The sequence below is a fragment of the Oncorhynchus clarkii genome, chromosome 32 (assembly GCF_045791955.1).
Source record: "Oncorhynchus clarkii lewisi isolate Uvic-CL-2024 chromosome 32, UVic_Ocla_1.0, whole genome shotgun sequence".
Taxonomy (NCBI): Eukaryota; Metazoa; Chordata; class Actinopteri; order Salmoniformes; family Salmonidae; genus Oncorhynchus; species Oncorhynchus clarkii.
Window position 1 is genome coordinate 17,147,757 of NC_092178.1, and position 27,971 is coordinate 17,175,727.

Consider the following 27,971-nt stretch of genomic DNA (forward strand, 5'->3'; position numbering starts at 1 on the left):
ACCATTTGAAGAATAATTGAAAATCCATTGCTGATTGACTCACTCCTGGCGTATTTCATTTCCTTCAGTTCTGTTGGCTCAACTCTAACCCTCATATCTGCCCTGTGGTTGTTCCTTCACACACACAGGGAAAAGAGTCATATGTGGATGTGTGGGGGTGTCCAGTGGTCATGCTGCTGAATAGCCTACCTCTCCAGCCAGTGAAGCTAAGGCAGTGAACTACAGACTGTGGCTGCATTCCAATTCTCTTCAACCGTGTCCTTTCCTTTCTCCTTATAAGGATGGAGGACAGAGCCCAAGGTGGTTCCAAACGAACCATGCATTTTCATGTATGTTTTCCCTCACGACTGCTGATCTCAAAAGGATGCGCTGGATCTTGTTCTGTAAACCTATCCTTCCATCCGGCAGTGGTGATGAAGGAAAAGTGACACGGAAGTAAGCCTTGTTAGTAGTATTGGCACACAGCCACTTTGTTGAAAGGAGAAAAGGCACGCCTCATTGAAGGACACAGACCACTGGAGGATACATGTTGCCACTACAGCGTGTTATGCTGGTCCCTTCTTATCTCTGGTCCTCTGATGTTCCCTCCAACACACCTTATTCTCTGCATCTCCTTTCACCTCAAAGGAGAATAACAGTTGTTGCATCGCTTGACAGTTTGTAGGTAAAGGTGAGGTTCAATATGGCTAATGTCACTCCTAAGTCATTTCACCCACCGACTCCGTCTTACTCTAACACAATTGGGGGCGTTTATAAAAATCGCATATGGTAAATCACAGTGAAAAGGCATTATGCGATAAAACAAACATTGCGGCTGGTGTCACTCCAAATACACGTGCTGACTCCAGGTGGGTTGGGGGAGACTGATGAGTGGAAGCCAGCCTATAAAGAAAGGCTAATAATGTGTCTCACATTGAAAGACCTTGGGAGTCTTGTGTCTCGGAGATGAGCGGCTGATACCCAAGATGCTTTGGGTCGGTTGTCACGCCGGTCACGTCTGTGCTGGAGCAGTCTAACACACTGTAATTATGGCCAGACGATGAGCCCCATGGATGAGAGAGTGCAGGTGTCTGATACTCTGTTTCAGTCGCAGCCCACTGGCAGACAGAGAGGCAGACAGACAGGCAGACAGCAGCTCTCCTAAATGTGTAATCTCGTCCCATTGAAGGACAAGGATGTGCTTCACATCTTCACGTGTTCTGTCCCTACTGTTCCCCTCAAATAAAGACAGGTGTTCTGTCCCTACTGTACCCCTCAAATATAGACAGGTGTTTTGTCCCTACTGTTCCCCTCAAACATAGACAGGTGTTCTGTCCCTACTGTACCCCTCAAACATAGACAGGTGTTCTGTCTCTACTGTTCCCCTCAAATAAAGATAGGTGTTCTGTCCCTACTGTTCCCCTCAAACATAGACAGGTGTTCTGTCCCTACTGTACCCCTCAAACATAGACAGGTGTTTTGTCCCGACTGTACCCCTCAAACATAGACAGGTGTTCTGTCCCTACTGTACCCCTCAAACATAGACAGGTGTTCTGTCCCTACTGTACCCCTCAAACATAGACAGGTGTTCTGTCTCTACTGTACCCCTCAAATATAGACAGGTGTTCTGTCTCTACTGTACCCCTCAAACATAGACAGGTGTTTTGTCCCTACTGTTCCCCTCAAACATAGACAGGTGTTCTGTCTCTACTGTTCCCCTCAAATATAGACAGGTGTTCTGTCTCTACTGTACCCCTCAAACATAGACAGGTGTTCTGTCTCTACTATTCCCCTCAAATAAAGATAGGTGTTCTGTCCCTACTGTTCCCCTCAAACATAGACAGGTGTTCTGTCCCTACTGTACCCCTCAAACATAGACAGGTGTTTTGACCCGACTGTACCCCTCAAACATAGACAGGTGTTATGTCCCTACTGTACCCCTCAAACATAGACAGGTGTTCTGTCCCTACTGTACCCCTCAAACATAGACAGGTGTTCTGTCCCTACTGTACCCCTCAAACATAGACAGGTGTTCTGTCTCTACTGTAACCCTCAAACATAGACAGGTGTTCTGTCTCTACTGTACCCCTCAAACATAGACAGGTGTTCTGTCTCTACTGTACCCCTCAAATATAGACAGGTGTTCTGTCTCTACTGTACCCCTCAAACATAGACAGGTGTTTTGTCCCTACTGTTCCCCTCAAACATAGACAGGTGTTCTGTCTCTACTGTTCCCCTCAAATATAGACAGGTGTTCTGTCTCTACTGTACCCCTCAAACATAGACAGGTGTTCTGTCTCTACTATTCCCCTCAAATAAAGATAGGTGTTCTGTCCCTACTGTTCCCCTCAAACATAGACAGGTGTTCTGTCCCTACTGTACCCCTCAAACATAGACAGGTGTTTTGACCCGACTGTACCCCTCAAACATAGACAGGTGTTATGTCCCTACTGTACCCCTCAAACATAGACAGGTGTTCTGTCCCTACTGTACCCCTCAAACATAGACAGGTGTTCTGTCCCTACTGTACCCCTCAAACATAGACAGGTGTTCTGTCTCTACTGTACCCCTCAAATATAGATAGGTGTTCTGTCTCTACTGTACCCCTCAAATATAGACAGGTGTTCTGTCTCTACTGTACCCCTCAAACATAGACAGGTGTTCTGTCTCTACTGTACCCCTCAAACATAGACAGGTGTTCTATCCCTACTGTACCCCTCAAACATAGACAGGTGTTCTGTCCCTACTGTACCCCTCAAACATAGACAGGTGTTTTGACCCGACTGTACCCCTCAAACATAGACAGGTGTTATGTCCCTACTGTACCCCTCAAACATAGACAGGTGTTCTGTCCCTACTGTACCCCTCAAACATAGACAGGTGTTCTGTCCCTACTGTACCCCTCAAACATAGACAGGTGTTCTGTCTCTACTGTAACCCTCAAACATAGACAGGTGTTCTGTCTCTACTGTACCCCTCAAACATAGACAGGTGTTCTGTCTCTACTGTACCCCTCAAATATAGACAGGTGTTCTGTCTCTACTGTACCCCTCAAACATAGACAGGTGTTTTGTCCCTACTGTTCCCCTCAAACATAGACAGGTGTTCTGTCTCTACTGTTCCCCTCAAATATAGACAGGTGTTCTGTCTCTACTGTACCCCTCAAACATAGACAGGTGTTCTGTCTCTACTATTCCCCTCAAATAAAGATAGGTGTTCTGTCCCTACTGTTCCCCTCAAACATAGACAGGTGTTCTGTCCCTACTGTACCCCTCAAACATAGACAGGTGTTTTGACCCGACTGTACCCCTCAAACATAGACAGGTGTTATGTCCCTACTGTACCCCTCAAACATAGACAGGTGTTCTGTCCCTACTGTACCCCTCAAACATAGACAGGTGTTCTGTCCCTACTGTACCCCTCAAACATAGACAGGTGTTCTGTCTCTACTGTACCCCTCAAATATAGATAGGTGTTCTGTCTCTACTGTACCCCTCAAATATAGACAGGTGTTCTGTCTCTACTGTACCCCTCAAACATAGACAGGTGTTCTGTCTCTACTGTACCCCTCAAACATAGACAGGTGTTCTATCCCTACTGTACCCCTCAAACATAGACAGGTGTTCTGTCCCTACTGTACCCCTCAAATATAGACAAGTGTTCTGTCCCTACTGTACCCATCAAACATAGACAGGTGTTCTGTCCCTACTGTACCCCTCAAATATAGACCAGTATGCTCATGTTGACGTAAAGTGGTCTAAAGTGTAGTGAAGACAGTGACCTGTTGAAGGATTAGGATCCTGGCTGAAGGAAGAAAACGTATTGTCAACATACCAGGCTCACCGTTTCTAGTAAGACAGTCGTAGATGACAAGAAAGGCAAATAGATGTCGGGTAGCTATAGTACCATACTGGATGGATTCTGAATGATCTTTCTCAGTATGTTCTCTCTTCGCACGTCTAGAACAACTCCATCTAATCCATAATCAAACCCCACAGCCAAGAATGATTCATCCCCAGTCCTTATTCCTATTGGACCTGCCGTCGCCACAGGGCTGTGCTTCCAGGGGAAAGAGAATCAGAGAATCCCTGAAGTGCTCTAGTCTTTTTCTTATTTTCAAAAGAGACTATTTTGGATTTGGAGAGAAGCTGGCTGGCTGTCTAGGCTTAGCAAGTGGCGGGGTGGGGGAAGAAATGTGGTTATGCAGGTTGACAGGTGGAGCAGCCATTTCCCTAGTGGGGAGTGTATATTTCAAGTGGCGGCGGGTCCCTCGTCAGCGTGTGTGCTGCATCTCAGCGTCATGGCAGACAGAACCCCCTCGTTCCGGGATAGAAAGGGAAGGGGGAGGAAAAAAGAAGACTGCAAGTGGGTCAGCAGCCCCATGGAGGGGTGGAAGAGCGTTAGCTGCTGCTTCCCTCCCTACATCTATCTCCTCCCTCAATCCTTCGCTATCTCACACACTCATTTACTTAAGTGCTCTTTGCACAGACACACTCACTCCTCTCCCTCTAACCTACTCTCTTGCTATCAGTTCCTCTACTTTTCCTATCGTTGTCATAACGACCCTTGATTCGTACATCATCCAGTGAAACTCCAACCAATTTGGTCATCATCCGGACGAAGACCATCTTGTTATTGACATACCCAGCGACAGAGGGAACACATGAGGCTTTTTCAGAGAGAGCCCATCTATCTCTTTCTATCAGTATTTTCCCATCTCTGTTTCTTTTCCTATAGCAACAATAACAAGTCTATTGTGGGAAAAACGTCATGTTCATGCCAGAGCCCACCTTGGTATGCCCCCTGGTTTGGCTTGGACAAGGGGAGGCCTGTTTGCTCTGTTTGGTTGGTTAATGGAGCCTTTGTTTAGCTCGTGTTTGATTTGGAGTGTGAAGGGGAGCAGAGGGGAGGCTCCGGGGTGCGAGTCTTGTGTCCACCTGCCTCTCTGCAGCTCAACGCTCCATCAATCATCCAGGAACAGAGAGAGAATGGAGGAGGGGAGGGAGGGAGATAGAGAGAGAAACCGTAATAGAATGACACAGCTTAGAGAAGGCGATAGCAAGAGAAGTTGAGAGAAAATAGAAAGTGATTAGCAGACAGCCAGATACAGGAGGGACAAACAAGATGGTGTTCTGGTGGAAAGAGAGGAGGGTACTGAGGCATCAGCATTTAGAGAAAAACACTAGTCTCGCTGCATGAGGGCTTACTGTGCTCTCGTCTACAGTATGTGGTGCATTATTCTTCTATTGGCTTCTGCAAGGCTGCAGTACTGACAAACCTCCTGGCAGCTGAATGTAGAAGACACGTATTTGGAAAGCCTGCACAGCATACACCGATCCTTTGGAGTTTAAATTGAGCAAACTGAACTGAATGAGTTAACTGAACAAAATTACATAACTGAGCCAATATAATAATAATATATGCCATTTAGCAGACACTTTTATCCAAAGCGACTTACAGTCATGTGAACATACATTTTTCTGAATGTCTTTGCATTTTAACAGTACGGGACAACTCTATCGTATCTGAATGAGTCCGTCTCTGGAGATAGAATCTCAAAACGTCTTCTGAAAAAGGTGCTTCCGCCACCTCGCCAATCACCTGGGGAATGAGCACAGTCACTAATGTATCCCCAAAGGATGGGATCACTGTCCCGCGGCTGACAGAACCAGGACACACACAGCACAAAGGCAAATCACACACACACACGCAAACACACACACACACACACACACGCACTCACGTACACACGGACACACACATCACACACACATAAACTGTACTTACAGATTGCCACCAAGAAACATAGTTATTCAAATGAAGTAGTACCATGTTCCTGAACACAGCATGAGCTGCTCTAGGTCTCTCACCCAGTGGTTTTATTCAAGGAAACAGATAATATTGTCATAGTAGCAGCCCTCTGACCTCTCAGCCGTACATCTACTGGTCTTAGCCACTTCACCCCTACGGTGTGCTTATAGACTGTTAGAAAGAGCAACTCTTTCCCGTTCTTATTCCATCCTGTGCTCTGGACCAATGCTGGGATAGAAAACACATCAGAACACAACACAATTTGCATGGCAAAGACATCTCTCTCTCTCTGACAGCAGCCCAAGTTGAGCAGGGTTGCCAAGAGGAACAGTCCATTGTTTAACAGTCAAGATTCATGGATGGATGCACACACACACACGCACACACACGCATGCACACACGCACGCACACACGCACGCACGCACACACACGCGCACGCACACACACGCACGACAGAGTCTCTATAATAGTGTCTGACGATTTACAGTATGTCAGAGCAGAGGGGAGATGTTGGTTGGAGGGAGGAGAGTCTCTGTTGGGAGTCTCTGTGATGTCCCAGGATTTAACACCAAGTCAACACCACTGCAGCGCAATAACCATGTGTCTGCAGATTCAGATCAGTGCGATCAATGCTGCGCCGAGTCCTGTCCCAGTGGTCTGCACCAAATCAAATGCTTAATGTGGAGAGAATCTTTGACGCCTGCGATTCTTTCTCTTTCCTTTCTCTCTGACTGAACTCATGCACTATAATGCTGCTGGTCTCTGTTCTCGATTTCTGTCTCTCTCTCTTTTCTTACTACCTCTTCTTTCTCTCCCTATTTGTCATTTGTCTCTCCCTTCCCTATATCTTTCAACATGTGTTGACCAAGCAGAGTGATAGAAGTAGAAATTCTATGGTAATCTCAGCAGGGTTTTACATATAGTTGCCCTGCGGACAGCTGCTTCCTGTACAGCGTTTCAGCAGCACTCACTCTGCTGGTTAATTATACTGAGTGACACTCTCTGTCGCTCTGACTCAATGCCTGGGTCTATCCCAATAGTCTACAGTGGTGTCCTCTTTCTTCTTCTCCTTGTGTCCTCTCGTGTTTCCTTGTCTCCTTCATTGCCACTGATCTTCTCTGGGCCACTTTCGTCTATCTGTGATTCACTGGGTCTATCCTAATAGTCCTCCCTCTTTGTGTTCTTCATCCACTGATCTCCTGTACATCATGCTATTTCTCATTCACTGGGTCTATCCTAGTAGTCTACCGAGGCTGTTTCTCTCCTTGTTTCCTGAATCAGCTAAATGGCCGATGCCCTGCAGGGATTTGATGTCACCTATCCAATTCTTTCCCTTTCTCCATTTAGATGGAGAGAAGTTACAATGGACTATTGAGATGCACCCCTCTGACTGACCTACCCTGGCCCTGATCCCTATCATAGCCTTACCCGTCTGCATTGATTAGGTTCCAGACAGGGAAACCCCCCTCTCATCTCTCATCCAAATTCTGCAGGTCCCCTTGTTGCTCAGTCCTCTACCGCCTGAGCCAGCGTGCATCCCAATGGGTCCTGGTCAAATGTGAGTGCACTATTAAGGAAATAGAGTGCCATTTGGGACGCATCCCCAGTTGAACCTCTTTCATATACCTATCAGAGCACTGGCCTGAATATCCCCCTCGAACCGTACACTGTTCGTAGTGACCCCTGACCTCTCATCCATGACCTTTTCCCTTTGGCTTTGGTATGTTTTTAAGGGATGAACCAAAGATCGAACCAAACATTCATCAGATTATTGATTGTCAGGAGAATCAATGAGACTAATAGGATGTGTCTCAAATGGCACCCTATTACCTATGTAGTGCACTCCTTTTGACCAGAGCCCAAAGGGCCCTCTCCTTCCTACCAGACCCTCTCCTCCCCAGACCTGTCCCTCTCCTCCCCCTACCTGACCCTCTCCCCCCTTCCTCTGCCTCTTCCTCCTCATACCTGACCGTCTCCTCCCTCCTCCTCTCCCTTCCCATCCCTGACCCTGACCCTCTCTTCCCCATCCTCTCCCACCTCCTCCCCATACCTCCCCACCTCCTAACCATACCTCCCCACCTTCTCCCCCACCTCTCCCTCTTCCTCCCATACCACCCTCACCCTCTCCTCCCCCTCCCCTCCCTCTTCCTCCCCATTCCTGACCCTCTCTCCCCCTCCTCTCCCTCTTCCTTCCCATCCCTGACCCTCTCCTCCCCATCCTCTCCACCTCTTCCCCCTCTTCCTCCCCATACCTGTATGTGAAGATAATGCCTGCCTGTGCCCTCTCTAATCCCTATATAGTGCACTACTTTTAACCAATCCCCATAGAACTCTTGGCCGAATGTAGTGCACAATATGCAGTAGGCAATAGGGTGCCATTTGTGATGCAAGCACAGCCTCCGCGAGGCTGGGGAGACCAAGAGCTCTGTAACCCTCCTTTTTAATTTCCACATGTAGCAAGCAAAGTGTTTGTGTTGGCCAGTCTACATGGTACAGTCTACAGTTGTCATGCATCTAATTAGTCTATTTCTCAGTGTTGCCGGCGGCAGCCTGCCTCGGCCTCCTCACCTAATTGGCTATCAAGTTCAAAGAAGTTAGGTGAATCAGGTGGGACTCGGATGGAGAGTGAGTGGGTTGTTCAAGATGGATGAACAGAATACCAAGTGGTATTCTAGCATAGCAAAAAATCTTTGTCTGATCAAATTACTGAACATAACAACAGGGTGCATGTTTTGGAATATTTGTATTCTGTACAGGCTTCCTTCTTTTCACTCATTTAGGTTAGTATTGTGGAGTAACTACAATGTCTACAATCCATCCTTAGTTTTCTCTTATCACAGCCATTAAACTCTGTAACTGTCTTAAAGTCACCATTGGCCTCAAAGTGTCATTAATAACTTCACCATAGTCAAAGGGATGGATATTCAATGTCTGCTTTTTTATTTGGACCAATATGTGCCCTTCTTTACAAGGCATTGGTCTTTGTAGTTGAATCTGTGTTTGAAATTCACTGCTCGACTGAGGGACCTTACAGATAATTGTATATGTGGGGTACAGAGATGAGGTAGTCATTAAAAAATCACGTTAAAGACTATTATTGCACACAGTGAGCCCATGCAACTTATTATTTGACCTGCTACTCCTGAACTTATTTAGGCTTGACATAACAAAGGGGTTGAATACTTATTGACTCAAGACATTTCAGATTTTCATTTTCTATTAATTTGTAAAGATTTCTAAAAACATAATTACACTTTGACATTACGGGGTGCTGTGTGTAGGCCAGTGATACAACATTTCAACTGAATCCACTTTAAATTCAGGCTGTAACACAACAAACTGTGGGAAAATGGTGTGAATACTCTCTGAAGGCACTGTAAGCTAGGAGTCTAGACTGCATTGTCTGCATTATGAAACATTCTATTGTTTTGGCGCTGGACTGATTGTATTATTTGTCATTCATCTTTAATGTCATTTTACGCAGCACAAACCTTCTATCCAAGCTGCGAGAGAACGCGAGGATGGCTACGGTAGGCTATAGGCCTACAGGACAGTTAAGTATGCTGTTGCATCGAAAACAAATGTTAAAATCTGCAACGTTTGAATTTCCCACTTTATTTACTGAACAAGTAAATACGTTATTGCCACCAGACAGCTTTCTAAATAGCAGCATTGCGACACCGTAGGCCTATATCTTCTTGAAACATAAACGTTCAGTTTAACATGAGAAAATGACAAATAAAATAAACATATATCCATTAAAGCAAAGCAATAGGCTACTACAAGCACCAGCACCACATCATCTTATAGCCTATCGGTAGACAGCCGCGTAGACGTAGCAATTTCTGAACCATGGACAGCGATCAGATGCCTTGTGAGGGGCTGACTCATTAGATGTTTTTTTTAGGGAGTGGAGGGGGTTCAGAGAAATGGCCTGCACCCTCTGTAGGGTTTCTCATACGCCTGTGCATATCTAAACACATTGCCATTAATGCGACACATTTCAGTTAAAGGCATTCAGTTGTACAACTGACTAGGTATCCCCCTTTGTGTAGAATGTTGATTCTACACAAAGGGATTTAGAATAAAAAATGCACAGCACCACACATGGCTGCCCCCTATCTAACCTAGTGTACTGTAAACCTAGCACCTCAAAAGCAGATTCAAAACCATGTTTTGTCAATTTCTTAAACGGTCTCATAAGTGTTGGATATTTATAATTGGTTTCTTTAAAAATATATGAAGATAGAGCGTTCGTGTCACAAGGCAGTAGGCCAGATTTAAACCTATGCCAACACCATAGACATGTGCCGGAGGCATCGGCTTAGACCACTAGGCCATCCACTAATATCAGTTTTGTATGTTACTGCTAGGTAATGAAGCGCTGGACCCAACCTAGTGTAGCATAATTAATTACAATATGTGAGTACTTTTATCCTATTGAAATAGTTATCTGGCTGAAATGGTTGTAGTAGCGCTGAAATGGTTCTAGAAGCTGTCTGAAATAGTTCTAGAAGCTGTCTTAAATAGTTCTAGAAGTTGTCTGAAATAGTTCTAGAAGCTGGCTGAAATATTTGTAGAAGCTGACTGAAATCGTTCTAGAAGCAGACTGAAATCGTTCTAGAAGCTGTCTGAAATAGTTCTAGAAGCTGTCTGAAATAGTTCTAGAAGCTGTCTTAAATAGTTCTAGAAACTGTCTGAAATAGTTCTAGAAGCTGGCTGAAATATTTGTAGAAGCTGACTGAAATCGTTCTAGAAGCAGAATGAAATCGTTCTAGAAGCTGTCATTAGTTCTAGAAGATTGCTTTTGTTTTAGCACTTCAAAGAGCCTGCATATATGTCTCCTGCTGCAACTCATGAAATCCTTTCATGAGTTTTGATTCTTGTTTTTCTTCTATTTTCCCTCAAAACTCACAGCACTCTCCCTAATGACCCACACAGCTGCAGAGTGAGCGCCCTACTTATTGTCCACTAGTTCTCACCACTAGTTATCACCCTCAATATCAGACAGTGACTATAGCATGTCATATACTAGCCTACATCAGGATCCCCACAAGGTGTCTATCTATAATGTTCTCCTAAAGCTCTAGTAAAATGTAATCAGCTTTTTGCATCTGATCTGAATTCAGCATGGTGTGTTGCTGTTTGAGTGGCCAGATAATGCATTCCCCACAGCGTCTCAGTTGGAGGCTGGTAGAGGATCACAGGAGAGATATCCCAGCCTCAGAGCCCTCCCATCAGGAACAGAGGAGGCTCCTCCCTTCCTCTCCTTTAGTTCTCCACTAGACCAATGCATTCATTTGGTGTAGAGGTGGATCCAGCATCGCATGGCATGTGGGGAGTTATGGCTGTGTTAATGAACTAACTTGGGTGGTATCAATTAGCTAATATCCAAGATGAGTTTGTTCTGAAGCCAAACAGGAAATAGGGCGTCTGGCTTGTCAAAAGCAGTTGTGTTCCAGGGGGTTGAATTTAGCTTCTAAACAGCAAGAACAACGTAAAATCAAATCAAATGTTATTGGTCACATGCACACATTTAGCAGATGTTAATGCGAGTTTAGGGAAATGCTTGTGCTTCTAGTTCCGATAGTGCAGTAATATCTAACAAGTAATCTAACATTTCAACAACAACTACCTAATACACACAAATCTAAAGGGATGGAACAAGAATATGTACAGTACATATAAATATATGGATGAGTGATGGCCGAGCGGCATGGGCAAGAAGCAATATATATTATAAAATACAGTATATACATATCAGATGAGTAATGTAAAATATGTAAACATAATTAATAGCTTTTTTTGTTCAAAATTGTGCACTCTCCTCAAACAATAGCATGGTATTATTTCAATGTAATATCTACTGTAAATCGGACAGTGCAGTTAGATTAACAAGAATTGAAGCTTTCTTCCAATATCAGATTTGTCTATGTCCTGGGAAATGTTCTTGTTACTTACAACCTCATGCTAATTGCATTAGCCTACGTTAGCTCAACCGTCCCGTGGAAGGGACACCGATCCCGAAGAAGATTTGAACAGTCTGATGGCCTTGAGAAGCTCTTTTTCAGTCTCTCTGCCCAGCTTTGATGCACCTGTACTGACCTCGCCTTCTGGATGATAGCGGGGTGAACAGGCAGTGGCTCGGGTGGTTGTTGTCCTTGATGATCTTTGTGGCCTTCCTGTGATATCGGGCGCTGTAGGTGTCCTGGAGGGCAGGTAGTTTGCCCCCAATGATGCGTTGTTCAGACCACACAACCTTCTGGAGAGCCTTGCGGTTGAGGGCGGTGTAGTTGCCGTACCAGGCGGTGATACAGCCCAACAGGATGCTCTCAATTGTGCATCTGTAAAAGTTTGTGAGGGTTTTAGGTGATAACAGGCAGTTAACCCACTGTTCCTAGGCTGTCATTGAAAATAAGAATTTCTTCTTAACTGACTTGCCTAGTTAAATAAAGGTCAAATAAATCTAAATAATAAGCCACATTTCTTCAGCCTCCCGAGGTTGAAGAGGCGCTGTTGCGCCTTCTTCACCACACTGTCTGTGTGGGTGAACCATTTCAGTTTGTCTGTGATGTTTACGCCAAGGAACTTAAAACTTTCCACTTTCACCACTGCTGTCCCGTCCATGTGGATATGGGGGTGCTCCCTCCCTGAAGTCCACAATCATCTTTGTTTTGTTGACGTTGAGTGAGCGGTTGTTTTCCTGACACCACACTCCGAATGCCCTCACCTCCTCCCTGTAGGCTGTCTCATCGTTGTTGGTAATCAAGCCCACTACTGTTGTGTCATCTGCAAACTTGATGATTGAGTTGGAGGCGTGCATGGTTTGGTTCGACCTCTGGGATTAGATCCAATGTCCTGGGTGGTGGTCTGCACAAAGGATCCGCTTCGGGAAAGTCGTATTCCTGGTCGTAATGTTGGTAAGTTGACGTCGCTCTTATATCCAATAGTTCTTCCCAGCATCATCTATATAGGCAATAGGGCACCATCTATATAGGGAATAGGCTGCCATCTATATAGGGAATAGGCTGCCATCTATATAGGCAATAGGGCACCTTCTATATAGGCAATAGGGCACCTTCTATATAGGCAATAGGGCACCTTCTATATAGGCAATAGGGCACCATCTATATAGGAAATAGGGCACCATCTATATAGGCAATAGGGCACCATCTATATAGGCAATAGGGCACCATCTATATAGGCAATAGGGCACCATCTATATAGGCAATAGGGCACCATCTATATAGGCAATAGGGCACCATCTATATAGGAAATAGGGCACCATCTATATAGGAAATAGGGCACCATCTATATAGGAAAAAGGGCACCATCTATATAGGCAATAGGGCACCAACTATATAGGCAATAGGGCACCATCTATATAGGCAATAGGGCACCATCTATATAGGCAATAGGGCACCATCTATATAGGCAATGGGGCACCATCTATATAGGCAATAGGGTACCATCTATATAGGCAATAGGGCACCATCTATATAGGCAATAGGGCACCATCTATATAGGCAATAGGGCACCATCTATATAGGAAATAGGGCACCATCTATACAGGAAATAGGGCACCATCTATATAGGAAATAGGGCACCATCTATATAGGCAATAGGGCACCAACTATATAGGCAATAGGGCACCATCTATATAGGCAATAGGGCACCATCTATATAGGCAATAGGGCACCATCTATATAGGAAATAGGGCACCATCTATATAGGGAATAGGCTGACATCTATATAGGGAATAGGGCACCATCTATATAGGGAATAGGCTGCCATCTATATAGGAAATAGGGCACCATCTATATAGGAAATAGGGCACCAACTATATAGGCAATAGGGCACCATCTATATAGGCAATAGGGCACCATCTATATAGGCAATAGGGCACCATCTATATAGGAAATAGGGCACCATCTATATAGGGAATAGGCTGACATCTATATAGGGAATAGGGCACCATCTATATAGGGAATAGGCTGCCATCTATATAGGTAATAGGGCACCGTCTATATAGGCAATAGGGCACCAACTATATAGGCAATAGGGCACCATCTATATAGGCAATAGGGCACCATCTATATAGGAACTAGGGCACCATCTATATAGGAAATAGGGCACCATCTATATAGGCAATAGGGCACCATCTATATAGGCAATAGGGCACCATCTATATAGGCAATAGGGCACCATCTATATAGGAAATAGGGCACCATCTATATAGGAAATAGGGCACCATCTATATAGGCAATAGGCTGCCATCTATATAGGGAATAGGGCACCATCTATATAGGGAATAGGCTGCCATCTATATAGGGAATAGGGCACCATCTATATAGGGAATAGGGCACCATCTATATAGGCAATAGGCTGCCATTTGCTACACAACCACAGTATACACAGTCCAAGCCATAGTGAGAGACACAGCTCTGCATGGGAGCCAGATCGGTGTACACAAAGAGATATAGAGAGAGAGATATCAAAGTGAGCTGAACAGCACTCTGTCTGAGCAGACCGACCACTGATGGGCTGTAAATTGAATTACTCATACTGGGATAGGAGAGAGAGGGGACGTGGTGGTGTAATGTGTGGAGAGAGCTGTCCCAATCTCCAGGACATTATAAATGAATATGGAGGATTTGTTTTTTTTATGAATGAGAGAGAGAGAGAAAAGGAAATGGGCCTGCCAGTAATATTGATTTCAAGGGAGCACTTTCACGGATGTATAACCAATTACGGGCCGTCCAGCCTCAAGACTTTGGGCGAGTCACTGTAACTTCTCCAGCAGCAGCGTTGTAGTATTATATTCCATATAGCCTTGTTGCCCAGTAATGGAATACCTTCAGCGGCCAACGCATCCTGTCTGCACCCTTCCTTCCCCCGAAAGAAAAATTCCACCAGTCTAAATGCGGTGAAAAAGTCTCAAACACTTTATGTTCAGTGGAATGGAAAGGTATGTTCTCTATTCAAAAAGCTTGTGCTGTAGATTATTTTTATTTTACCTGCAATGAGATCTATGTAACTCTGTAACTCTGTAACTCTTTAACTCTGTAACTCTGTAACTCTGTAGCTCTGTAACTCTGTATCTCTGTAACTCTGTAGCTCTGTAACTCTGTATCTCTGTAACTGTAACTCTGTAACTCTGTAACTCTGTATCTCTGTAACTCTGTATCTCTGTAACTCTGTAGCTCTGTAACTCTGTAACTCTGTAACTCTGTAACTCTGTAACTCTGTAGCTCTGTAACTCTGTATCTCTGTAACTCTGTAGCTCTGTAACTCTGTATCTCTGTAACTCTGTAACTCTGTAACTCTGTAACTCTGTAGCTCTGTAACTCTGTAGCTCTGTAACTCTGTAGCTCTGTAACTCTGTAACTCTGTAGCTCTGTAACTCTGTATCTCTGTAACTCTGTATCTCTGTAACTCTGTAGCTCTGTAACTCTGTAACTCTGTAACTCTTTAACTCTGTAACTCTGTAACTCTGTAGCTCTGTAACTCTGTATCTCTGTAACTCTGTAGCTCTGTAACTCTGTAACTCTGTAACTCTTTAACTCTGTAACTCTGTAACTCTGTAGCTCTGTAACTCTGTATCTCTGTAACTCTGTAGCTCTGTAACTCTGCAGCTCTGTAACTCTGTAGCTCTGTAACTCTGTAACTCTGTAACTCTGTAGCTCTGTAACTCTGTAGCTCTGTAACTCTGTATCTCTGTAACTCTGTAGTTCTGTAACTGTAACTCTGTAACTCTGTAGTTCTGTAACTGTAACTCTGTAATTCTGTAACTCTGTAACTCTGTAGCTCTGTAGCTCTGTAACTCTGTAACTCTGTAACTCTGTAGCTCTGTAACTATGTATCTCTGTAACTCTGTAGCTCTGTAACTCTGTAGCTGTGTAGCTCTGTAACTCTGTAACTCTGTAGCTCTGTAGCTCTGTAACTCTGTAGCTCTGTAACTCTGTATCTCTGTAACTCTGTAGTTCTGTAACTGTAACTCTGTAACTCTGTAGTTCTGTAACTGTAACTCTGTAATTCTGTAACTCTGTAACTCTGTAGCTCTGTAACTCTGTAACTCTGTAACTCTGTAGTTCTGTAACTATGTAACTCTGTAACTCTGTAGTTCTGTAACTGTAGCTCTGTAACTCTGTAGCTCTGTAGCTCTGTAGCTATGTAGCTAGTCTCTCTGTAACTCTGTAACTCTGTAGTTCTGTAACTCAATAGCTCTGTAACTCTGTAGCTCTGTAACTCTGTAACTCTGTAACTCTGTAGCTGTGTAGTTCTGTAACTCTGTAACTCTGTAGCTCTGTAACTCTGTAGTTCTGTAGCTCTGTAACTCTGTAGCTCTGTAACTCTGTAGCTCTGTAACTCTGTAGCTCTGTTGCTCTGTAGCTAGTCTCTCTGTAACTCTGTAACTCTGTAGTTCTGTAACTCTGTAGCTCTGTAACTCTGTAGCTCTGTAACTCTGTAACTCTAGCTCTGTAGTTCTGTAACTCTGTAACTCTGTAGCTCTGTAGCTCTGTAACTCTGTAGCTCTGTAGCACTGTAGCTCTGTAGCTCTGTATCTCTGTAACTCTGTAGCTCTGTAGTTATGTAACTCTGTAGCTCTGTAACGCTGTAACTCTGTAACTCTGTAGCTCTGTAGCTAGTCTCTCTGTAACTCTGTAGCTCTGTAACTCTGTAACTCTGTAATTCTGTAGCTCTGTAGCTCTGTAGCTCTGTAGCTCTGTAACTCTGTAGCTCGGTATCTCTGTAGCTCTGTAGCTCGGTATCTCTGTAGCTCTGTAACTCTGTAACTCTGTAGCTCTGTAGCTAGTCTCTCTGTAACTCTGTAGCTCTGTAACTCTGTAACTCTGTAATTCTGTAGCTCTGTAGCTCTGTAGCTCGGTATCTCTGTAGCTCTGTAACTCTGCAACTATGTAGCTCGGTATAGCCTCCAGAGATTCCGGGTTCGATTCCAGGCTCTGTTGCCGCGACCGGGAGACCCATGGGGGGCTCACAATTGGCCCAGCGTCGTCCGGGTTAGGGGAGGTTTTGGCTTTCCCCTCCTCTAGCCTAGTTGTGTGTCTGTTAAATGTGCTCATTGTTTATTTATACGCCCCTCATCAACAATATAATTGAAAAGCAGGGGGAAAACATGCAGCTAAGCATATTGAACTAAATGGCTGAAAGGGAAAGGTCCCTTAAGTATGGACTGCAAATGGTTTTTCCAGCAAATGGAAGATAAAAAATAATACATGAGGACAGATGTCTGCTGCTGTACAGACAGAGACAGGTTTGTCTGTGTGGAGACCTCTGTGTGGAGACCTTTGTGACACTAAAAGCTGAACTGCCTGTCGGGATTTCTGCTTGTCTATATGAAGAGCATGTACACTCTACCAGGGTCTATGTCTGTCTCTGTATAGGATAATGTAATGTACACTCTACCAGGGTCTAAGTCATTCTCTGTATAGGATAATGTAATGTACACACTACCAGGGTCTATGTCAACCTCTGTATAGGATAATGTAATGCACACGCTACCAGGGTCTAAGTCATTCTCTGTATAGGATAATGTAATACTTTATTGTTGCAGTAAAGTGTGTGCCTGGTTCCTCAGAGAAAGGGCCTGGCCATACACTCCACTGAACAAACGCTTTCCCTGGCCATCTCTGCTGACAGAAAATTGATCTGTATCAAATTTTGTGTGTGTGTGTGTGTGTGTGTGTGCTTGTGTGTGTGTGTGTGTGTGTGTGTGTGTGTGTGTGTGTGTGTGTGTGTGTGTGTGTGTGTGTGTGTGTGTGTGTGTGTGTGTGTGTGTGTGTGTGTGTGTGTGTGTGTGTGTGTGTGTGTGTGTGTGTGTGTGTACTATACAATATGTGTGAGACACAACGGGTGTCCATGAAGAGATGACCAAGTAAGCAGAGAGAAATAACAGCTCGTGCGATGTAATCCCTTCTTCTCTCCCTGGAGGAAAAAAAGAGTGGATGGAGGAACAAGGAGCTGGAACAGTAATGGTCTACAGCTCACCATCTGCTCATTAATCATTCAAACACGGCCAACTGCCAGCAGCAGGAACACAGAGAGATTTCAGGTTACGCAATCACAGCTCACTTTATACATAGAGTGGACAGAATAGGGTGCCATTTGGGATGCGCCCAGAGACCGTTATAGACTCCATTTAGAGCAACACAATCATTCATTTCCTATTTGAGGAGCGTGCAGCTAGGCATCAATCTTTAAATTTTTCCAGGGATGAGTGTGTGTGCTGTATGCAGAGATGGTATCTAATTTCATAAAGGATAGAAAAAAAGAAACTGACACAGAGCAGGAAGACCTGCATGAGATTGAATTTTAGTAACACTAGAACCACTGGGCCTTTCAGTCTGTAAGTATCCTTCAGAGAAAGTTGTCGGGCGTCCTCATTAGGGTTATTCTCCATCTCTGGCTCTGTCTCTCTCTCTTTCTCTGTATCTCTGACTTTCTCTCTCTCTCTCTCTGTCTCTGTCTCTGTCCCTCTCTCTGTCTCTCTATATCTCTTTCTCTCTCTCTCTTTCTCTGTATCTCTGACTTTGTCTCTCTCTCTCTGTCTCTGTCTCTGTCCCTCTCTCTGTCTCTCTCTATCCCTGTCTCTCTCTCTCTCTCTTTCTCTCTCTCTCTTTCTCTCTCTCTCTTTCTCTGTGTCTCTCTCTGTCTCTCTCTGTCTCTGTCTCTGTCCCTCTCTCTCACACATTTTTCTCTCTTTTGCTCTTTCTTTTTCGCTCTCTCTCTGCCTCTGTCACTCTCTCTCTCTCTTTCTGTCTCTATCGCAACTTCTGGAGGAAAGATGTGAATGTATGAATATGTCAGATGAGAGACTAGTATTTTTATCTGAATGGAGTTCCATTTAGCCTAGTTCTACAATATTTGAGTAGGCTACTGTGTCTTACCAACTGGAGCTCAATATCATGATACACTGGTTCTACTATGGTCAATATCATGATACAATGGTTCTACTATGGTCAATATCATGATTCACTGGTCCTACTATAGTCAATATCATGATTCACTGGTCCTACTATAGTCAATATCATGATTCACTGGTCCTACTATAGTCAATATCATGATTCACTGGTCCTACTATAGTCAATTACCTTCAAGCTCCTCTCAAACTGATCCTCCAGTCCATTGCAAGAGCCTACATCTATATTTTAGAAAACTTAACATGCTAAGCACATGGTAATTACATACAGAACTAGGAGGTGTGCTGCGGTGAGGTGTGTGTTGTGTGCTCCATGACACGTCACGTTTGGTGAGCGATACTACGGGGAGACGGATCAATAACTAGCTCCTAACCCTAATTCTAACACTAATTCTAACCTTAACCCAAACCCGCTAGAAAAAGCATCAGACTAATACAATGTCCACAGTTGCTTACGTTTTTGTTATTTTTATCTTCTTGTGGGGACTTCTGGTCTCCACAAGTATAGTTAACCCCCCCCCACACACACACACTTGTGGGTGTCAGGGAAAATGTATGGAATAAAAAGTGTATTATTTTCTTTAGGAATGTAGTGAAGTAAAAGTAGTCAAAAATATAAATAGTAAAGTAAAGTACAGATACCCCAAAAATGACTAATTAAGTAGTACTTTAAAGTATTTTACACCACTGTGTAAAGCTGTGTATTTCTCTTGATGTATAGCTGTGTATTTCTCTTGATGGGTAGTTGTGTATTTCTCTTGATGGGTAGTTGTGTATTTCTTTTGACGGGTAGCTGTGTATTTCTCTTGACGGGTAGCTGTGTATTTCTTTTGACGGGTAGCTGTGTATTTCTCTTGACGGGTAGCTGTGTATTTCTTTTGATGGGTAGCTGTGTATTTCTTTTGATATGTAGCTGTGTATTTATCTTGACGGGTAGCTGTGTATTTATCTTGAGGGGTAGCTGTGTATTTCTTTTGATGGGTAGCTGTGTATTTCTCTTGATGGGTAGCTGTGTATTTATTTTGATGGGTAGCTGTGTATTTATTTTGATGGGTAGCTGTGTATTTCTCTTGATGGGTAGCTGTGTATTTATTTTGATGGGTAGCTGTGTATTTATTTTGATGGGTAGCTGTGTATTTCTCTTGATGGGTAGCTGTGTATTTATTTTGATGGGTAGTTGTGTATTTATCTTGACGGGTAGCTGTGTATTTATCTTGATGGGTAGCTGTATATTTATTTTGATGGGTAGCTGTGTATTTCCCTTGACGGGTAGCTGTGTATTTATTTTGATGGGTAGTTGTGTATTTCTCTTGACGGGTAGCTGTGTATTTCTCTTGACGGGTAGCTGTGTATTTATCTTGATGGGTAGCTGTATATTTATTTTGATGGGTAGTTGTGTATTTCTCTTGACGGGTAGCTGTGTATTTCTCTTGACGGGTAGCTGTGTATTTATCTTGATGGGTAGCTGTATATTTATTTTGATGGGTAGCTGTGTATTTCTCTTGACGGGTAGCTGTGTATTTATTTTGACGGGTAGTTGTGTATTTCTCTTGATGGGTAGCTGTGTATTTCTCTTGATGGGTAGCTGTGTATTTCTCTTGATGGGTAGCTGTGTATTTATTTTGACGGGTAGCTGTGTATTTCTCTTGATGGGTAGCTGTGTATTTCTCTTGACGGGTAGTTGTGTATTTCTCTTGATGGGTAGCTGTGTATTTCTCTTGATGGGTAGCTGTGTATTTCTCTTGACGGGTAGCTGTGTATTTCTCTTGATGGGTAGCTGTGTATTTCTCTTGATGGGTAGCTGTGTATTTCTCTTGATGGGTAGCTGTGTATTTCTCTTGATGGGTAGCTGTATATTTATTTTGAGGGGTAGCTGTGTATTTCTCTTGACGGGTAGCTGTGTATTTCTCTTGACGGGTAGCTGTGTATTTATCTTGACGGGTAGCTGTGTATGTATTTTGATGGGTAGCTGTGTATTTCTCTTGACGGGTAGCTGTGTATTTATTTTGACGGGTAGTTGTGTATTTCTCTTGACGTTGCACATTGGAAGAATAATGTAATGCACCTTGATGTGATGAATATGTTAATTTAGTGTCATTACAAGACATTATGGCATCTGTAGATGAATGCAGTTAGTTTTTACTAGGTTATAACTCCAGTAACACCACAATCATCCTTCCCATGTCTACACTGTCATTAGGCTACTACACATTTAATCACACAAGGAAATGTAGCTTGGGTCTATACCAAAATGACACTCTATTTCCTATATAGTACACTACTTTTGACTAGGGCCGATAAGGAATGATGGGAGTAGGGTGCCATTCGGAAGCAACCCATATCTAGCTATGGTCACCCTTAGAGAATTTTAAGGACATCTACCAAGACCTTGATAGTGGATGGGCTGTAGCGCTGTGTGTATGCATGGCAGGGGTTGGAACCGGTTCAGAGAACAGAGCCGAAAACCGTAAAAGAACAAAAGATTTCAAGGAATGGACACAGAACCGGGAACGAAAGTTAAATCTAGTGTTCTGGAACAGAACAGTTATTTTCCCATCATGAGAACTGGTCACTAATGTTATTTTTTATATTCCTAATATCTAGTATATCATTCTGTAATTCTGTAAAGTTCTGATACTAGTAATAGCCTTAACATATTGGAATTCACGTCATGTTATGCTGTTTAGTTCTTTAAGCCAAGCCCCCTATATGTCCACCCATCTTTCTCACTCTCTCCCCACCAGTGAAATGTCTGTCGCATCTCGTGCCGCCACTTACATGACCAATCAAACATGTAAACGACTAGCTTACCCGTTCGGTAGGAAGCTTCTCTATCCTTGATCATTGGTGGAGTGAGTTAATGAGCTAAATGTAATGAACGATGTTGGTTTCACGGCTTAAACAAACAAACAAAAAGGAATTATATGAACTGTTATTGTATGTTTTTTTTAACTGGTTCAGAACTTTATTATGCTGGTCGGAACAAAAATAGAGCTTCTGTTCGGAACTGAATGATTTGAAAATAAGTTTGGTTCCAACCCCTGATACAAGGCAATGACAATTAAAGCTGGCTGTAGTTACTCAGTGCAGAGGGATTCTCTGTAACCTAATCCCCGTCTCGAGCCCTTTAGACAGCATTAACAAGCTTGGAGATCAGTCAGTCAGACCATCAATGCCTAATAGAAAATAAGTCACCCCTTTGTTGGCTGTGGAAAGACACACACACACACACACACACACACACACACACACACACACACACACACACACACACACACACACACACACACACACACACACACACACACACACACGCACACACGCGCACAGGCACACACACACACACATACGCACACACACACACACACACACACACACACACACACACACACACACACACACACACACACACACACACACACACACACACACACACACACACACAGACACAGGCACACAGACACACACACACACAGGGATACAGATCCCTTTGTTTAATGGAGCACACGTCTAATACTGCAGCGACTCTCAATTACTGTGATGAGAAACGACGTGGTTGATGGCTGCCGTTAGTGTCCCTCCATGGTTATTATTTTCTCTCAATACTGAATTGGTACTGAGTTCTCTTGTGTGTGTGTGTGTCTGTGTGTGTGTGTGTGTGTGTGTGTGTGTGTGTGTGTGTGTGTGCCTGTGTCTGTGTGTATGTGTGTGTGTGTGTGTTTGTGTCTGTGTGTTTATGTTTGTGTGTCTGTGTCTGTGTGTGTGTTTGTGTCTGTGTTTTTATGTTTGTGTGTGTGTTTGTGTGTTTTTATGTTTATGTGTGTGTGCGTGTGTGTGTGTGTGTGTGTGTGTGTAAGAAGTGAGAGATGGAGGGAGATAGACACAGAGGGAGAGTAGAGAGAGAGAGAGAGGGAGTGTGAAGAGAGACACAAAGGGAGTGTGTAAAGACAGATGAGAGGGAGTGTGGAGAGAGGGACTGTGGAGAGATGAGAGGGAGTGTGTAAAGCGAGATGAGAGGAAGTGTGGAGGGAGGGAGGGAGGGAGGGAGGGAGGGATGAGAGGAAGTGTGGAGAGAGGTGTGTGGAGAGAGGGAGTGTGAGGAGAGACACAAATGGAGTGTGTAAAGAAAGATGAGAGGGAGTGTGTAAAGCGAGATGAGAGGAAGTGTGGAGGGAGGGAGGGAGGGATGAGCGGAAGTGTGGAGAGAGGGAGTGTGGAGAGAGGGAGTGTGAGGAGAGACACAAATGGAGTGAGAGGGAGTGTGTAAAGAGAGATGAGAGGGAGTCTGGCAAGAGGGAGTGTGGAGAGAGGGAGAGGGAGTGTGGAGAGAGAGATGAGAGGGAGTGGGGAGAAAGAGATGAGGGAGAGAGGGAGTGTGGAGAGAGAGAGTGGAGAGAGGGAGTGTGGAGAGAGGATGTGTGGAAAAAGAGATGAGAAGGAGTGTGGAGAGAGGGAGTGTGGAGAGAGAGGGAGTGTGGAGAGAGAAAGAGAGGGAGTGTGGAGAGAGAGGGAGTGTGGAGAGAGAGGGAGTGTGGAGAGAGAAAGAGAGGGAGTGTGGAGAGAGAGGGAGTGTGGAGAGAGAGAAGAGAGGGAGTGGGTAGAGAGTGATGAGAGAGAAAGTGGGTGTGGAGAGAGGAAGAGGGAGTATGGAGAGAGAGAGGGAGTGTGGAAAGAGGGAATGTGGAGAGCGAGATGAGAGGGAGTGTGGAGGGAGGGAGTGTGTGGAGGGAGTGTGGAGAGAGAGGATGAGTGACAGAGTGCGAAAGAAGGAAGGGAAGGAGGGAGAATGGCAAGAGGATGAAGAAGAGTTATGTGATTGGCGGGGTGAAGAGTGATGAGGTGGGATGTTTTGCAAGGGCACCTTTTATATACAGTTCATCAATCTGAGACATAGCCCCCAGTCTGTCAGAGTCGGCATGGTAATGTAAATTGTGATTGACATGGTGAGGCCTACCACATCCCTCACCTGTTTGAAGGACATTCCCTCTGCTCAATTGGATGCAGAAGAGGCTGGTGGGAAGAACTATAGGAGGACAGGCTCATTGTAAAGGCTGGAATGAAATATTGGAACGGAGTCGAACGTGTTTTCCATATGTTTGATACCGTTCCATGCATTCCATGTCAGCCATTAAAATGAGCCCATTCTCCTATAGCTCCTCACACCAGCCTCTGATGGGATGATAAATACACACTGTAGGTCAGCTTTATACCTTATAGGTCATGTAATGTTCACCCAACTGGCACCCTATTGTCTATAAAGTGCCTGACTTCTGACCAAGGCCCATAGGGTGCCATTTGCTACACACAGCCTATATATTGTAGGTAATGTATTGGTCGCATTAATGTATATTCAAGGACAATTTGTCTACAGTGCATTCAGAAAGTATTCAGACCCCTTGACTTTTTCCACATTTTATTACGTTACTGCCTTATTCTAAAATGGATTAGATTGTTTTTATTCCTCATCAATCTACACACAATGCCCCATAATGACAAAGCAAAAACAGGTTTAGAAATGTTAGTACATTTATAAAAAATAAACTGAAATATGATATTTACATAAGCATTCAGACCCTTTACTCAGTCCTTTATGAAGCACTTTGGCAGTGATTACAGCCTCAAGTCTTCTTGGCTATGACACTACTGTTACGTACGTCGTTGAATGACAGAGATGATAATTTAATAATGAAACACCGACAAAACAACAAAACATAAACGAACGTAAAGTTCTGCAGGGCTAGACAGCTACTGTGCAAAAACAAGAACCCACAAACTCAGGTGGAAAACAGGCTGCCTAAGTATGATTCCCAATCAGAGACAACGATAGACAGCTGCCTCCGATTGGGAACCATTCCCGGCCATCAAAGAAATAGAAAACTAGAATGCCCACCCAAATCACACCCTGACCTAACCAAATCTAAGGTCAGGGCGTGACAGCTATAATCTTGGTACACCTGTATTTGGAGAGTTTCTCCCATTCTTCTCTGCAGATCCTCTCAAGCTCTGTCAGGTTGGATGGGGAGCGTCGCTGCACAGCTATTTTCAGAGATGTTCGATCAGGTTCAAGTCCGGGCTCTGGCTGGGCCACTCAAGGACATGTCACGAAGCCACTCCTAAATAGTCTTGGCTGTGTGCTTAGGGTTGTTGTCCTGTTGGAAGGTGAACCTTTACCCCAGTCTGAGGTCCTGAGCACTCTGGAGCAGGTTTTCATCAAGGATCTCTCTGTACTTTGCTCCTTTTATCTTTCACTTGATCCTGCCTATTCTCTCAGTCCCTGCCGCTGAAAAACATCCCCCCAGCATGATGCTGCCACCACCATGCTTCACCGTAGGAAGGCTGACAGATTTCCTCCAGACGTGACGCTTGTCATTCAGGGCAAAGAGTTCAATCGTGGTTTCATCAGACCAGAGAATCTTGCTTCTCATGTTCTGAGAGTCTTCAGGTGCCTTTTGGCAAACGCCAAGCGGGCTGTTGTGGCGGATGAATCAGAATTAGTTTGGTAACATAGAAAATTAAGATGTTTTGTTAGCATAATATGCTTATGTGAAATACTTGTCATTAGAATGTATCCTTTTGGACTATAGTGTTGGCAGTTAAACTTTTCCCTAAGCTGGGGCTCAGTCACTTGGGGCCCAGAGAGGGGATAGGTCAGGCTTGTCTTTCACATGTCCCTGGTGCTATGCAGAATATCAGAAAGGGAAGAGGACAGAATGGAACATTGTCTTCATATGTGAATGTGTCTTCACCTATTCTTAAACCATGTGAAGGGATGGCGTGATTAACCAATTACTTGTCTCCACTATGTCTGTGAGCCAGTCACTCCCTCCTTTTCCCATTGGGGGGAGGTGTATGGCAGTGTCTGGAAACATTGTATGTCCTCTCTGATCTTACACTTATCCTGGGATAGTGTATGACCTAGAGGCTCACTCCCCTCAGTGAGCTTGTCCAGGAGTGGGGTCAAGAGGGGGTTTACTTGAGATGGGAGTATCTAGAGTTGATAATTGATATATGTCATTGGATGAGTTGGTGTTGTTGTACTATGAAGTACAGGAACAAGATTAGAACATCGTCTGAGGGACCAAACTCAACGATAATTAATAGCAAATGTTATCTGGCTAAGGGATACTCCTTTCTCAAGAAAAAGTATTTCTTTGTGAACAGTTCCTAAGATCTGTGATTCGCCATGTAAGTTGAGAGGGGTGTATCTTGGCTATAAAAGATCTTTGTTCTTTTCTGTTGGTACTTCTCAATGGTTCATTAGAAATAGTGAATTGTTGAAAGTCAAATGCTAAAGCTTATTATTATTATTAAAGATGTAATTTAAGTATAACTCTGACTGGTGTGTAATTTGTAACTCTCCTCATTTGGTAAAGCAGAAATATGCCACCACACTGTCAAGTGCCTTTTACTGAGGAGTTGCTTCCATCTGGCCACTTTACCATAAAGTCCTGATTGGTGGAATGCTGCAGGGATGGTTGTCCTTCTGGAAGGTTCTCCCATCCCCACAGAGGAACTCTGGAGCTCTGTCAGAGTGACCATCAGGTTCTTGGTCACCTCCCTGACCAAGGCCCTTCTCCCCCAATTGCTCAGTTTGGTCTGGCGACCAGCTCAAGGAAGAGATGGTGGTTCCAAACTTCTTCCATTTAAGACTGATGGAAGCCACTGTGTTCTTTGGGACCTTCAATGCTGCAGAAATGTTTTAAAACCCTTCTCCAGATTTGTGCCTTTACATAATCCTCTCTGAGCTCTACAGACAATTCCTTCGACCTCATGTCTTAGTTTTTGCTCTGACATGCACTGTCAACTGCGGGACCTTACAGTTGTGTGCCTTTCCAAATCATGTACAATCCATTAAATTTACCACAGGTGGACTCCAATCAAGTTGTAGAAATATCTCAAGGATGAGCAATGGAAACAGGATGCATCTGAGCTCAATTTCAAGTCTCATAGCAAAGGGTCTGAATAAGGCATTTCTAGGGGTGGTATACATTTTCTAACATTTCTAAACCTGTTTTTTCTTTATCGTTATGGGGCATTGTGTGTAGATTGATGAGGAATAAAAACAATCTAATCCATTTTAGAACAAGGCTGTAACGTAATAAAATGTGGAAAAAGTCAAGGGGTCTGAATAGTTTCCGAATTCCCCGAATGTTTACAATGGCCCTTAGGTCTTGCCACTGAGAAGTTACAGATACAAATAGCTGATGTGTCCCTTCACAAACCCATAATGTAACTTTACAGAGGGCCCTTTCAAGTAAATGTAACCTCTCCCCATCAGTGTTATTCAATTCCATCCCACATTAAGAACATGGCAGAAACACAAGCTATTTTTCTAATCAGTGGAATTAGAGTATGATAGCTAAAGAGATGGAGACAACACCTGTCTCTGGATTACATCTTCAAACTATTAGACAGGACTGTCTCTAAACAACCAGCTAGATCACTGTGGTTAAATGTCCTCAATCAGTATCTTGTTTCCCTGTGGCTAGCCACACCCCTCCATCTGGTGGGGTTCTACCCGCTTCCCCTTTCTAACCCCTCTCTCTCCTTTCGTACCCTCGTTCCTGCAGGTGCAGAGAGATATCGAGCCCATTCCCATCCCTCTAATGCGCTCCTGTCCTCCGCCTCAATGCTCCCAGCTATGTGGAAAACTGTGAGGCAGATACCTTGCGAAATCGATTGTGATATCTGTGTGTGGGTGCAGATGGTAACAGCCCAGCGAGGCTCCCCTATGGAGACTCCTAATGTATTTGTGTGTGTGTGTGTGTGTGTGTGTGTGTGTGTGTGTGTGTGTGTGTGTGTGTGTGTGTGTGTGTGTGTGTGTGTGTGTGTGTGTGTGTGTGTGTGTGTGTGTGTGTGTGTGTGTGTGTGTGTGTGTGTGTCTGTGTCTGTGTCTGTGTGTGAACGGAGATGTACAAAGACTCCCTAATCATTCACATCACAGAGTTAAATTGCACTTGAGGGGAACAGATTTTCTCAGTTTAACGTTAGTTTAAAATAAAAAATGTTTTGTTGCTTCAGTTGACTTCAAATAATTGACACATGCTGAGATGCATCATACTACAAGACTCACTTATACAAAACACGAACAACTCTTTATGACCTAGACTGACCAGGTGAATCCAGGTGAAAGCTATGATCCCTCATTGATGTCACTTGTTAAATCCACTTCAATCAGTGTAGATAAAGGAGAGGAGACAGGTTAAAGAAGGATTTTGAAGCGTTGAGATTGTGTATGTGT

General features: G+C 44.0%; 1 protein-coding gene across 1 annotated transcript in view; it reads left to right on the plus strand.

The window, feature by feature from the left end:
- Nucleotides 1-27,971, plus strand: part of LOC139392373 (gamma-aminobutyric acid type B receptor subunit 2-like) — a 354,915-nt gene that overhangs the window by 103,341 nt on the left and 223,603 nt on the right. The gene's annotated exons all lie outside the window — the stretch shown is intronic.